Source organism: Electrona antarctica, assembly GCF_951216825.1.
Source record: "Electrona antarctica genome assembly, chromosome: 19".
Classification (NCBI taxonomy): Eukaryota; Metazoa; Chordata; class Actinopteri; order Myctophiformes; family Myctophidae; genus Electrona; species Electrona antarctica.
In genome coordinates, this window is record NC_136800.1 from 31,514,281 (window position 1) to 31,528,116 (window position 13,836).

Consider the following 13,836-nt stretch of genomic DNA (forward strand, 5'->3'; position numbering starts at 1 on the left):
ACAGCGATACAGAAAAGGACTCTTTTGCTTTCACTGTCAACACTGAGCGACAGACTGCTGCTTGTAGGAACGGCCCGCTGTGATTGGCCAGTTATCGCACACCCACCCAGCTGGGTTGAAGACGCAGAGGTAAAGTCAGTGACGTATCACGACCAGAAAGCACAGGCGTAAATGGCACTTCTGCATACTCTGTATACGTCATGGTCTATGACTTGGCGACTAGAACTTCGCACAAAGCTTGTATTGTGCTTATTTGCAATGTGGGCGTTGAATTATCTAAAACGTATTAATGGATATACCGTATGGTGCTATTGTGTTGCTGTAGAGTTGTGTAATGCTGTGACAGATGTTTGGTCGTGGCTCTTGAACCAGTACTTCCACTAACCAAAAACAAGCTCAGAATCCCAGAGTTTGATGTCACGGAATCTTGGTCAGCAACCTCTATTATTAGCCAATCTCCCAGATCCTTATCCCTTATCCTTAACCAAATCAAACTCGTCTATACTTAAACTTGCATCTCTCTAATGCCTAAATGAGACACCAAGACAAATATGTGCAAGACCTGGCAATGAAAAGAATTCGGATTTGGAAACACTTTCTTTCTGCCTAGCTGGAATTCATACAAGGCATTATGGAAATTACATTTCTGGTTAAAATATATTGAAACACATAACCATACATGGAGAAGACTAGATCATCACCTAGATCTGCATATATGGAGCCAGCCAGCAACTCCAACTAAGAAAAATCTATTTTGTGCACTCTTCTGAATTAAATTACTAGTTCTTTACAGTGTAGTCCTAGGAGAGGAGAGGACAGAATCCGCCATAATACACAATAGGTTCAAATGCTGTCTGCATTTAACAACTTGAACCCCAACGCCCCTTATTCAAAAGCCCCTCATTCAGAACACTTCGCAACGCGGTACGTTTTGACCTTGTACATCTGCTAATTCTGGTGTAGAAGCTGCAATAGCAGACCAATTATAGGGTTTGAGGTACTGTAGACGTGAATCCTTGGAGTATACTGTACAGGTAGGTGAGTTTAGCTGTTAGTCGTTAGATGTGGGCCGTGAAAGCGCTCGGGTGGCGCAGTGGTAAAGTCCCTGCCGGCCTGCCCACCACCGTGGAGCATCCCACCTTGTGGAGCATCTACACAAACACAACAACGGGCTGGGGCGGCACCTGTAAGCGGGGAGTGTTGGGCGGGAGGAGTAGGGCGAAGGCACTACGTTCTCCTGGTGGGGGCTCCTCACTGGCAGGAGAGTCAGCAGGACACGACAGCAGTGAGTGTGACAAACACAGAAATGTGGCATAACGACTAAATTGGGGAGAAAAAGGTTTAAAAAAAGAATTGGCTACTCTAAATTATATAAAAAATAAAAAAAGATGTGTAGTGTAGTCTGGTCTCATGATGGGCTCTTACCGCTGGTTAGTGGCCTCTCACTTGGTTTTAAGTATCAGAGAAATACAGCATGTGGAAAACTAGTCATCAGACACTGTGGAGTCGCACTTAATGCGAGTGGGGGGATTTTTGCACTGCATGTCACCGGAGCAACAACTCCATTACAGGCAATGAGTGCTTTCTTCAGGAAGGAGGAACACGACGTGTACTGTATGTAATGAACGACAGTGTGAGTTTGAATTCATACAGTGTAACAGGTTTCAGTGGCGCCAAGGTGTGTGTGTGTGTGTGTGTGTGCGATTGTGTGCGTGTGCGTGCGTGTGTCTGTGCGTGTCTGTGTGTGTGTCTGTGTGTGCGTGTTTTATTGTGTATTACTATACTCGTGGGGCCTTAATGTCCCCACAAGTAGAAGACATTGTGAAGACAATTGTCCTGGTCCTTAGAAGATAAATGTTTTTTTTATGGTAAAGAGAGAAGGAAAAAATGATTTACAATTTGGAAAAGAATGTGTTTGGGATTAGAATCAGACATTTAGAGGTAGGTTTATATGTCTGATCTATACTTGGTTGATTAGTAGCCTATGGTTAGTATGGTTAGGGACACGCTGTGTCACGTTGTGAGCTTGTAGATTTTCCCAAATATAGGCTTAGGGTTAAAAACGGCATTCATAAAGTCGCCATCCTAATATGTTGATGTCCTCACAAGTATAGTAATTCAAACATGTCTGTAATATTTTGATGTCCTCACAAGTATAGTGATTCAAACATGTCTGTCTGTCTGTCTGTCTGTCTGTCTGTCTGTCTGTCTGTCTGTCTGTCTGTCTGTCTGTCTGTCTGTCTGTCTGTCTGTCTGTCTGTCTGTCTGAAATTCTCAATAACAGGTGAATAACGGCTGAGCAAACACCAGTCCATTTCTCTCCCTACAAATGTTCGCAATCAAAACTCTACTAGGTATTAGAGACTGAGAGTGAGTCCCTTTTGCCCACGGTGTCTGATCCCTCTAATGTGAAAGCCACGTATAATCGAGAAGAGATCGGGCGAACTAATGAAAAGACTAGCGGAGTGACATTTCCAGTGAGACGTCTTATGTCGCCGTGACATTTAAAGATAGTCGGTGTGCCGGAAAAGGCCTCATAGACATCGGTGATATGGTGGAGAATGTTGAATGTGGCAGGCTTTTTCTTTTTTCTTTTTTTTTTACACCGTGACTCACTAGGTGGCTGGAAATTCGTGGATGGGTGCTGAAATACCACAGGGATGGCATCAGGGAACACCCAGAATCAGGCACTAAACCTGCATTCCCCACTGAGACATTATACTATACTGCGTGCAGTATATACAAATAAAAAGGTTTACAGGTATGTCGCAGACAAATCTAGGTTTTTGGTAATAAGTCAGGCATTAATTTCACCTGTAAATCGCTTTCTATGAAGCTTGAAAGGTTGAAAATGAGGAGTAGGAGATTGCTTAACCACTGGAACACTCTAGACAGAGTAGACTTGACCTGACGTGGCTCTATACTTACACCAATCTACAAGCTCACAATGCGTCGCAGCGTGTGATGTTGTGAGCTCGTAGATCAGCTATTTTTGGTCTAATGGAATTATGGAGGCTGTTAAAGTTGTTAAATAGAAATTAGGTACAAAGGTGTGTGTCTCTGAAATGTGCTTCGGACATTAATTGTCCACTCGAGGATAACTTGTGAATGTGAAAACTACATGATGTGACATGATAGCCCATATGTCACACTTTTACTTTCATTATACAGTGAACCAACATGACATCTTCACAAACTGTCTTAAATACTTCATGATTAAATAACCACTCCAACTTCTGGCCATCGTCTTCCCAGAATAGCTCAGGTTTTTGTTGTTGCATTACATAAAATAATGGAACCCTCAAATCATAAAGTGTCAATGGTAAAATGGTCTGCATTTCTACAGCGGGTATTGGATGGGATACTGCGTCCTGCTCAAGGACATTTGGACACAAATCCAGGAGGTGATTGAACCTTCCGAGCCAGTGATACCCATATAGCCTACTGTACTCACAGTAATAGTTTTTAGCCTGGGTTTTACCAGTCAATACCTTTCATCAGTATAGACATTGTATTTCTAAGTCACATGATCTATCAGGAGTCTTCAATGTTTTGGACCCCTTAGCAGAGAGAGAGATGTATCATGGACCCCTACTATACTACATATTGTATAACATTGAGTTGCAGATTAAACCTTTTCATAGATTTCACAGATAGCTTTTATAGACTTATTTGACTTCATCAGTATTGTGTAAATGAATGTTCACAGAAACATCAACAGGTTTACAGGTGTAAATCAGTGGGTGAAATATGTTCTTGTGCAAACTCCATCGTTATCTTGTTTTCCCGGAAAGAAAGAAAAACAAGGGAGAAGGGGAGCGGTGGCGCAGAGAGATATCTACATATTTGGAGTCATAAATCATATAAACTGTATGTCATAGACGTCCCTGGATGGTTCTATTCGTCTAGCTTCTGTCAGCTACGTAACGTCACCCAAAGTAAATCTGCTGTAGACTTACTTTTATCACAGTACAAAACATAATGTCATAATGTAATCTCCATATACTTGTTGTAAGACCATATTCCCACAGCAGAAAGCCGTCCACAGGGAGGGATTCAGAGTTAATTTCACAATGATATAATAATAAAACGTTATTTGTATAGCACCTTTCATGATATGAAATGCAGCTCAAAGTGCTTTACATAGCAATAGAGGAAAAAAAAGAAAAGCAAAGGCGTAAAACAACAAACATCATAATCATAGCAGTAATGCAATACAGTGAGGACATGAATAACAATAAGGATTTTAAAAGCTCAACTAAAAGCAAGAGTGTAGTAGTATAGAATGACACAACTCAAGGGGCCAAGTCTTCCTCTGTCACATGGTGGGTGGGGGTACTTCATCACAACACAGACAGGCCCACATGTCCATCCCTGGAGAACGGAGGAGACAGGAAGTAGGAGTTAGTATCGCTGATGTCCCTGCCAATATACTGGACCCCATGCTCAGTCCCCTGGGTGACAACTACATTAATAATAAGCATGTAATGGCTCTTGGCCGGCGGGAGGAAATTAATGTGACAGATGTTTGCTGATTCCTTTTTCTTTTTTTGGCAAAGCGACAGATGCTATTTTGGCAGTGGATGATAGAAACACAGGGATTAAGATGGTAAAAAAGTGAAATAGGATTTTCTTTTTGAGGCTGAATGGTTCCTCTACTTTGAATGGATGTTCAGTTGTCAATGGGGATTAAATTAGACGTAACAATTGGATTTGTATTATTAATTTACTGTACAATATCTTAATTGTGCAATTGTCCTGTGGGGATTAATAAAACATTAGATTACAGGTATATTAGCAAGTGGTAATTAAGGAAATATGACATTTAGCGAGTGTCATTATGTCATTTTGTCACTGAAGTGGATTTATTTAACGTATGGGATCAGAACCTCGACCTGAGGGCACGCACGCACGCACGCACTCACGCACGCACGCACGCACGCACTCACGCACGCACGCACGCACGCACGCACGCACGCACGCACGCACGCACGCACGCACGCACGCACGCACGCACGCACGCACGCACGCACGCACACACTCTGTCCATCAGTAAGCTAACCTGCCAGGGCTCCGGTATTGTAAAGGGTGTGTAGGATGGGTGACAAATTCCAAATGTTCTTTGTCAATGAATTTAGCTTTCTCTCTCCATTCTGTCATAAACTATAGTAAAACCAAACCAAAACACGGCGGCGGTGGCTCAGGGGGTAGAGTGGCTGGATGGTAACTGCAAGGTCCACCGTAAGATGAACCTAAATAGGTTTGAATGGGGTTTCTAGGTGTAAGTATGTAGAACTAGTAGCATGCCAAAGTTTGTGCTATTGCCATTGAGAATGCATTGGGCGTTTAAGTTAAATACGGGGGGGGGGGACATATTTTGACAGCAGAAACTGCCTGTCATAATTTCTCCCTATTCCAAAGCCCCCCCAGGTACATTATATATTTAAACTATTTTCAGCAATGCTACACTTATGTTTTCAGTGGGTAGATCTTGTTGAGCTGGTCATTTTGAAAGTAGATCTCACGTCATAAATGTGTGGGCACCCCTGGCATAGAGATACTGTGACATTTGAACAACTTATTTTGTCTGTCTCTCTCCATGTCCATTACAGTATTTTGTCTGTCTCTCTCCATGTCCATTACAGTATTTTGTCTGTCTCTCTCCATGTCCATTACAGTATTTTGTCTGTCTCTCCATGTCCATTACAGTATTGTGTCTGTCTCTCTCCATGTCCATTACAGTATTTTGTCTGTCTCTCTCCATGTCCATTACAGTATTTTGTCTGTCTCTCTCCATGTCCATTACAGTATTTTGTCTGTCTCTCTCCATGTCCATTACAGTATTTTGTCTGTCTCTCTCCATGTCCATTACAGTATTTTGTCTGTCTCTCTCCATGTCCATTACAGTATTGTGTCTGTCTCTCTCCATGTCCATTACAGTATTTTGTCTGTCTCTCCATGTCCATTACAGTATTTTGTCTGTCTCTCTCCATGTCCATTACAGTATTTTGTCTGTCTCTCTCCATGTCCATTACAGTATTGTGTCTGTCTCTCTCCATGTCCATTACAGTATTTTGTCTGTCTCTCTCCATGTCCATTACAGTATTTTGTCTGTCTCTCCATGTCCATTACAGTATTTTGTCTGTCTCTCCATGTCCATTACAGTATTTTGTCTGTCTCTCCATGTCCATTACAGTATTTTGTCTGTCTCTCTCCATGTCCATTACAGTATTTTGTCTGTCTCTCTCCATGTCCATTACAGTATTTTGTCTGTCTCTCTCCATGTCCATTACAGTATTTTGTCTGTCTCTCTCCATGTCCATTACAGTATTTTGTCTGTCTCTCTCCATGTCCATTACAGTATTTTGTCTGTCTCTCTCCATGTCCATTACAGTATTGTGTCTGTCTCTCTCCATGTCCATTACAGTATTTTGTCTGTCTCTCCATGTCCATTACAGTATTTTGTCTGTCTCTCTCCATGTCCATTACAGTATTTTGTCTGTCTCTCTCCATGTCCATTACAGTATTGTGTCTGTCTCTCTCCATGTCCATTACAGTATTTTGTCTGTCTCTCTCCATGTCCATTACAGTATTTTGTCTGTCTCTCCATGTCCATTACAGTATTTTGTCTGTCTCTCTCCATGTCCATTACAGTATTTTGTCTGTCTCTCTCCATGTCCATTACAGTATTTTGTCTGTCTCTCTCCATGTCCATTACAGTATTTTGTCTGTCTCTCACCATGTCCTTTACAGTATTGTGTCTGTCTCTCTCCATGTCCTTTACAGTATTTTGTCTGTCTCTCTCCATGTCCATTACAGTATTGTGTCTGTCTCTCTCCATGTCCATTACAGTATTGTGTCTGTCTCTCTCCATGTCCATTACAGTATTTTGTCTGTCTCTCTCCATGTCCATTACAGTATTTTGTCTGTCTCTCTCCATGTCCATTACAGTATTTTGTCTGTCTCTCTCCATGTCCATTACAGTATTTTGTCTGTCTCTCACCATGTCCTTTACAGTATTGTGTCTGTCTCTCTCCATGTCCTTTACAGTATTTTGTCTGTCTCTCTCCATGTCCATTACAGTATTTTGTCTGTCTCTCTCCATGTCCATTACAGTATTTTGTCTGTCTCTCTCCATGTCCATTACAGTATTTTGTCTGTCTCTCTCCATGTCCATTACAGTATTTTGTCTGTCTCTCTCCATGTCCTTTACAGTATTTTGTCTGTCTCTCTCCATGTCCATTACAGTATTTTGTCTGTCTCTCTCCATGTCCATTACAGTATTTTGTCTGTCTCTCTCCATGTCCATTACAGTATTTTGTCTGTCTCTCTCCATGTCCATTACAGTATTTTGTCTGTCTCTCTCCATGTCCATTACAGTATTTTGTCTGTCTCTCTCCATGTCCATTACAGTATTTTGTCTGTCTCTCTCCATGTCCATTACAGTATTTTGTCTGTCTCTCTCCATGTCCATTACAGTATTTTGTCTGTCTCTCTCCATGTCCATTACAGTATTTTGTCTGTCTCTCTCCATGTCCATTACAGTATTTTGTCTGTCTCTCTCCATGTCCATTACAGTATTTTGTCTGTCTCTCTCCATGTCCATTACAGTATTTTGTCTGTCTCTCTCCATGTCCATTACAGTATTTTGTCTGTCTCTCTCCATGTCCATTACAGTATTTTGTCTGTCTCTCTCCATGTCCATTACAGTATTTTGTCTGTCTCTCTCCATGTCCATTACAGTATTTTGTCTGTCTCTCTCCATGTCCTTTACAGTATTTTGTCTGTCTCTCTCCATGTCCATTACAGTATTTAGTCTGTCTCTCACCATGTCCATTACAGTATTTTGTCTGTCTCTCTCCATGTCCATTACAGTATTTTGTCTGTCTCTCCATGTCCATTACAGTATTGTGTCTGTCTCTCTCCATGTCCATTACAGTATTTTGTCTGTCTCTCCATGTCCATTACAGTATTTTTTCTGTCTCTCTCCATGTCCTTTACAGTATTTTGACGGGCTGATCAAAGTGTCTCTGATTCTTATTGTCTCATAAGTCGTTGTGCTTCGTCGTCGTCGATGCACTGATGTCTCTGACACCGTGTTGTGTTCATGTCGCACTCCAGTGAGCTCCAAAGATATCAGTCCACCACTGTTGCACTGTGGGGGCTGTAAAGATGACAAACGAGAAAATCCTTCTCATCTCTCTCTCTCTCCTCTCACATGTCTCTCTATCATCTACCCCCCCCACACACACACACACACACACACACACACACACACACACACACACACACACGCACAGTCAAACACATGACATACAGTACACGAACATACACACAGTCGGAACACGCACACGTTACTTTGAAGGGCACACGTGCACAAAGATGCACAGAAGCACACAGACACAAACACACACTCTTGACAGTACACACCCAATTCATGCTGGTGCACATAATGTAGGCCTACATGCCATAGTCGCACATACATACATACAACATACAACTAGTCCTTGTATAACACCCAACATCACTGATTCTCTTTCTTCACAAACGCAGTTTCTTTGATCTCCATCAAGTATTTTTATACGGCCGTTTGAATGAAATCACACAAATTACATACACAGCCACACAACATACCACTGCAGCGCGCATGGCACACACACACACACACACACACACACACACACACACACACACACACACACACACACACACACACACACACACACACACACACACACACACACACACACACACACACACACACTCACACACACTTGAATGAACTGTCGGACATGCACGCGGCAGACAATTGTGGCGTAGAGAGGTGTGTCTGGTAGACACATTGTGCTGCCAGAGCTGGGGCTGTCGGTTAGCATTACTGTGTTTCACCGTGAAGTTTCTGCCCCCAGGGACGTCATTACTTAAAGCCCCCGCCTGCAATACATCAATTTCTAATTAACATTTGCATACCGGATCATCTGGGATGGGGTGGAGTTGAGGTGGGGTGGCCAAGGGGTGTGGGTGTGTGTGTGTGTGTGTGTGTGTGTGTGTGTGTGTGTGTGTGTGTGTGTGTGTGTGTGTGTGTGTGTGTGTGTGTGTGTGTGTGTTGGAGGTGCTGGGGGTGTAAGAATCACACACATGTACGTTTATGTAAATTAATTGAAATAAAATTACCCTGGAGCGTGTGTGTGTGCGTGTGTGTGTGTGTGTGTGTGTGTGTGTGTGTGTGTGTGTGTGTGTGTGTGTGTGTGTGTGTGTGTGTGTGTGTGTGTGTGTGTGTGTGTGTGTGTGTGTGTGTGTGTGTGTGTGTGTGTGTGTGTGTGTGTGTGTGTTTTTAGGCGGACAGCACGAAAGGTGTGGTGTATTCAAGATTCAAAATTGATATTGTTACATCCCATATACAGGTATACAAGACTAATTCTTGTGTTTCGGCTCTTGGACAGTGGACAGGACACCATAGCTACAAGGGGGGTTCGGACCGGTACGTAGCCTAGTCACTAGGCTACAGTACACACACACTGTGTGTGTGTGTGTGTGTGTGTGTGTGTGTGTGTGTGTGTGTGTGTGTGTGTGTGTGTGTGTGTGTGTGTGTGTGTGTGTGTGTGTGTGTGTGTGTGTGTGTGTGTGTGTGTGTGTGTGTGTGTGTGTGTGTGTGTGTGTGTGTTGTTAACAGACAGAGCAGTGGGGTGCAGTGACAGCGCTCCAGTCAGGGTGTTGTTGAAATAGACGTGCCATGTCTTCCATTGTTGAGGTTGTCTTGTAGCGGTGTGTAAATTAGGGTTTGGAGCAGCAAACGATGCAGAAGGTGTATTTCCACTCTGTATGCAGATGTCTAGTGCAGTTTGCAGGGCGCTCTTAAAAATATTGAAAGTGTTCACGGCCCCCACCATGTTTAGTGGTCAGATGGGTGGGCTGCGTTAATATTCAGAGCATCGTTTATTTCAATGATCAATTGATTTTGTTGCGGCGTGGATCAGAGGAACTAACATTTTTTTATTACGGTTATATTATCATTAAAATGTTAGTGACTTGGTAATTATTTGGGAGCCCACTTGCAATATTAATTACAATATCAATAGTACTCGCATCTTTACAAACACTCAGCTACGGAGATGTGAAAGACCTCTATTCAAACCCATTAAATTCATATAATAAATAATAATCAAATAACCATGGAAAATATAAAATTCATAGCAGGCAATTGATACCAGAATAAACACAAATCACATAAATAGAAAAAATCTCTCTAACAAAAATACAATCAGTTTCCCACCCACACAAATTGTGCCCTGGATATAACTGTGCCACTACATCTACTCTCTACATGTGGGCATAGAAACCTGTTAACAGCTTTACACACAAAATACACTAAAACAACATCCATAGCCTTTGTCTCATTGACATTGCAAAATAATACTCCTAGAATTACAGTACATACTGACACCCATAATGAAAGAACAACCGGACCTGTCATAGTGAAATCTAGGGGACACTTTCAAGTAACCTTTTTTTCCAAACACTTTTTTTTAAATGGCACAAATAGCGCCACATTTCCACTATGTTTGAAAGTATAGGCCTTACTGTACAGTAAGTGGTTAAAGACGACGCCTGCAGTGGACAAAAGAATAAATCACATGTATCACGTTACATCATGCTTACATCCACATCCACTGTATGTTGCACTGACAGGATGAGGCTGCACGCATACACGTGATCAAACGACAACACAACCTTTTCTCAGCACCTTTTGTGTCACAATAGCTTTTCAAAAAAAAGAACAAGTTGTCCCCTAGCGTCCTGATGAAATCGCTCTCCCTTTGGGGATGAAATTACACATCGTGTGTCAAGTTTCTGCGGCGGGGAGGTGGGGGGGTATCACGCTCTGATTATCAAGGGACGTGCCGAGCCTTTCAGCGCTCTCCAAGGAATGCTAATCAGACTTCTATTGGATTTCTCTCTGCGACGCCTGCCATTAATCCATTGAGACCTGGAACGCATCCATGTCACGTTAGCGTTTAACCACATTAACCATTAACCCATTTTGGGACGGGAACCCCTGTTGGTTTTTTAAACATTGTTATAATTTAGCTATTGAAAAATAGCAGATCTACAAGCTCATAGCGCGCCACCGAGTGGCGCGCTATGAACTTGTAGGTCTGCTATTTTTGAAAAATCGTTAAAATGTGCCTCAAATCTTTCCGAAAATTGTCATGATTTAGAAAAAATCATGATTTTTTTTTTTTTAATTTCGACGTCGGGCCTGAATGGGTTAATCCTCGCCGCAATCTCGCGTGATGAAACTCCACCACTCTTTTGAACATAATTAACTCTTGTGATCGCTTTTGAATGCGCCGTGGACACACACACATGCATACATTCCCGCAGAACCGGATACGGACATGCACGTGTGTACACATTGACGCACACACATGTGCACTTCCCATGCATGCACACACATACACACCGCCACCATAATATCGAGTGGTTTGGACTGAGAAAAATCACTTGCGTCTGCTGTGAGTATTTAATGGACTCACAAGTGTCAATTCATGTGAAGAAGCTACTCATTGTAGCTTTCTTTTAGTGTTCCGTCATCCATGTTCATGTTCAAATTGTAATGAACTGTGGGTTCAATAAGCATGGGAACTTTTCATGATAGAAACACAGTAACACTTTCGACAACTTCTCTTGTCTGCAGTTCGGGCAATAGTCGACGGGAACCCAAAGTGGCCAGCCGCACCCTATAAATTCTCACTCCCAGGTCCTTGTATGGTGACACGTTGAGCAAAGTCTACTTTTGTGTCCCAGATGTTGACCACCTGGGGTCGTAACCGGCTTCAACCCAGTCCTGACCTGGACCCAGTTGAGGAGGACCAGATCGCTGTACTGCTCTCATAGCAGGTTGTGTGGGTCGAGGGCTGTTTGGGGGTAGTGGGGTTGCCGCAGTTCCCATAATCCATCTGAGGAGTTGTCTGTACATGTTAAAACCTAGAGGAAAAGTGAACAGTGTTCACTTTCCCTCTAGGTTTTGACAGTACCGACCAATGCTCAAAATCATACCCCTGGTTTCGCTACCTGTTCTTTGGGCCCTTTAAAATTGAGTTTCAATTCCAGGGATGAATAATAATAATAATAATAATAAAACTTTATTTGTATAGCACCTTTCATGACATGAAATGCAGCTCAAAGTGCTTTACACAAAAAAGAAAAGAAAAGCAGGGCATAAACAATACAGTGAGGACATGAATAACATTTTTTTTAAAAGACAGATAAATCAATTAAAAGCAAGGGTGTAAAAGTGGGTCTTGAGCTGAGCTTTAAAAATGTCTACAGAGGCTGCCTGTCGAAGGTACAGTGGGAGTTTGTTCCACGCCGTCGGCCCGTAGAAGCAAATGACACACTGTAGGTGCGGAGCACATACCTGTGTACATGTGGGTACGGACAAAAGTGCTTGGCGGCTGGAAACACTGCCAGCAGGTCTTGGCGAGTCACACGGTAGTTCCTTTTGATCCAAATTACACTACGCAACTTTCTAATGTACCACAACAAGACCCAGGAATTCTCTCTGCAGGAGATTGCATTTTCCAGAGTGGAGACAGAAGCACTGTCAGAGCCAGTATACCAGAACCTGGTTGATCTGTAGCCGTACTGACCTTACACGGTCCTGCGTAGCTTTCAGGATGGCTGGATGGGTTTGCATCGCGGCCTGATAGCCAGGCTCCTTCATGAAAGGGGATTTTCTCAGCTTTGGGTAAAACGGCACAATCATTATAAAATGGTCATATCTCCTTCAAATATTTTCCAATTTCATTGAATGATACATCATATGAAAGCTTACATTCTGTACTTTAATAATCTGTAAAAAACTGAAAAATTACTCTGGTCGAGATGAGGCCCTATTTGCCAGACCCGGTCACATATGTCCTCCATGGCTCCCTATCACCTGAGCAGATCCAACCAGGCAGCCAGACCTCTATGTCTAGGGGTAAGCTACTGGCGTACGTGTGAGAGAGAGAGAGGATTTGTATGTAAATTACATCCTGCACATAATTCTACATTAATTAAAACTCTGAACTCTGACTGTGGAGGGTGCCTGGGAGATAGTTGGGCTAATATATTTATATCTAAATATTTAAAAAGTAGGGCAAAATATATAGGCGTGGACAAAAACAAAACAAAAAAAACATGGCACTTTGTTTCAAATATAGGTTGCAGACCCCTGATCTAGACTAACCGAGTCAATGGTCTGGAAGAGGGAGAGAGAATTCCCTAATTGTGCCATCCTCCTGTAGTCCTGTAGCATCAGTGGGGAGGGCTCAAGGTCGTTAAATTCACACACGCCACAGTATCTTCCCTGGCTGACAGGCTGTCCACACCTGTTGCAGCCGGAGTAGAATCGTTGGCCGTTCCTCTATCTTTCCAGTGTCTCTTGTGACCACAGGAGAGAGACTGGAGGCATGTGCTGTACTGGCAATATGGAGAATTTCTGCCATATAGGAACACTCTTTTATTTCTGGCACATCAGCACACAAAAACTCCAACTCAATGATGTCATGGGGTGGGCATACAGCTATACCCACCACTGGTTTAACTCCAAAACACAGACACGTAAGATAAATTATATAACTCATAGTTCCCCCCAACACATTCCCATAGGCAAACAAGTTGCACAATATCACAATGATAGAACAATAACAAATTTAGGCGAGCCATGCCGGGAAGTGTCTCTTTAACAGCCTGCGACGCCACAATATGAAATTGTCACTCTTAGCCTGTTTTCCATTTGAAATGGAACCACCCTTATAGTCATGTGTCCGCACGGTTCTCAGCTCTGTC

The 13,836-nt window shown here is 42.6% G+C and overlaps 1 protein-coding gene across 1 annotated transcript in view; it reads left to right on the top strand.

The window, feature by feature from the left end:
• LOC306943326 (neuropilin-1a-like) overlaps window positions 1–13,836 on the top strand; it is a 160,892-nt gene that overhangs the window by 8,680 nt on the left and 138,376 nt on the right. Inside the window, exon 2 of the mRNA XM_079529583.1 lies at window positions 5–129. The gene's annotated coding sequence lies outside the window, so the exon portion shown is untranslated. The remainder of the gene's footprint in view (window positions 1–4; window positions 130–13,836) is intronic.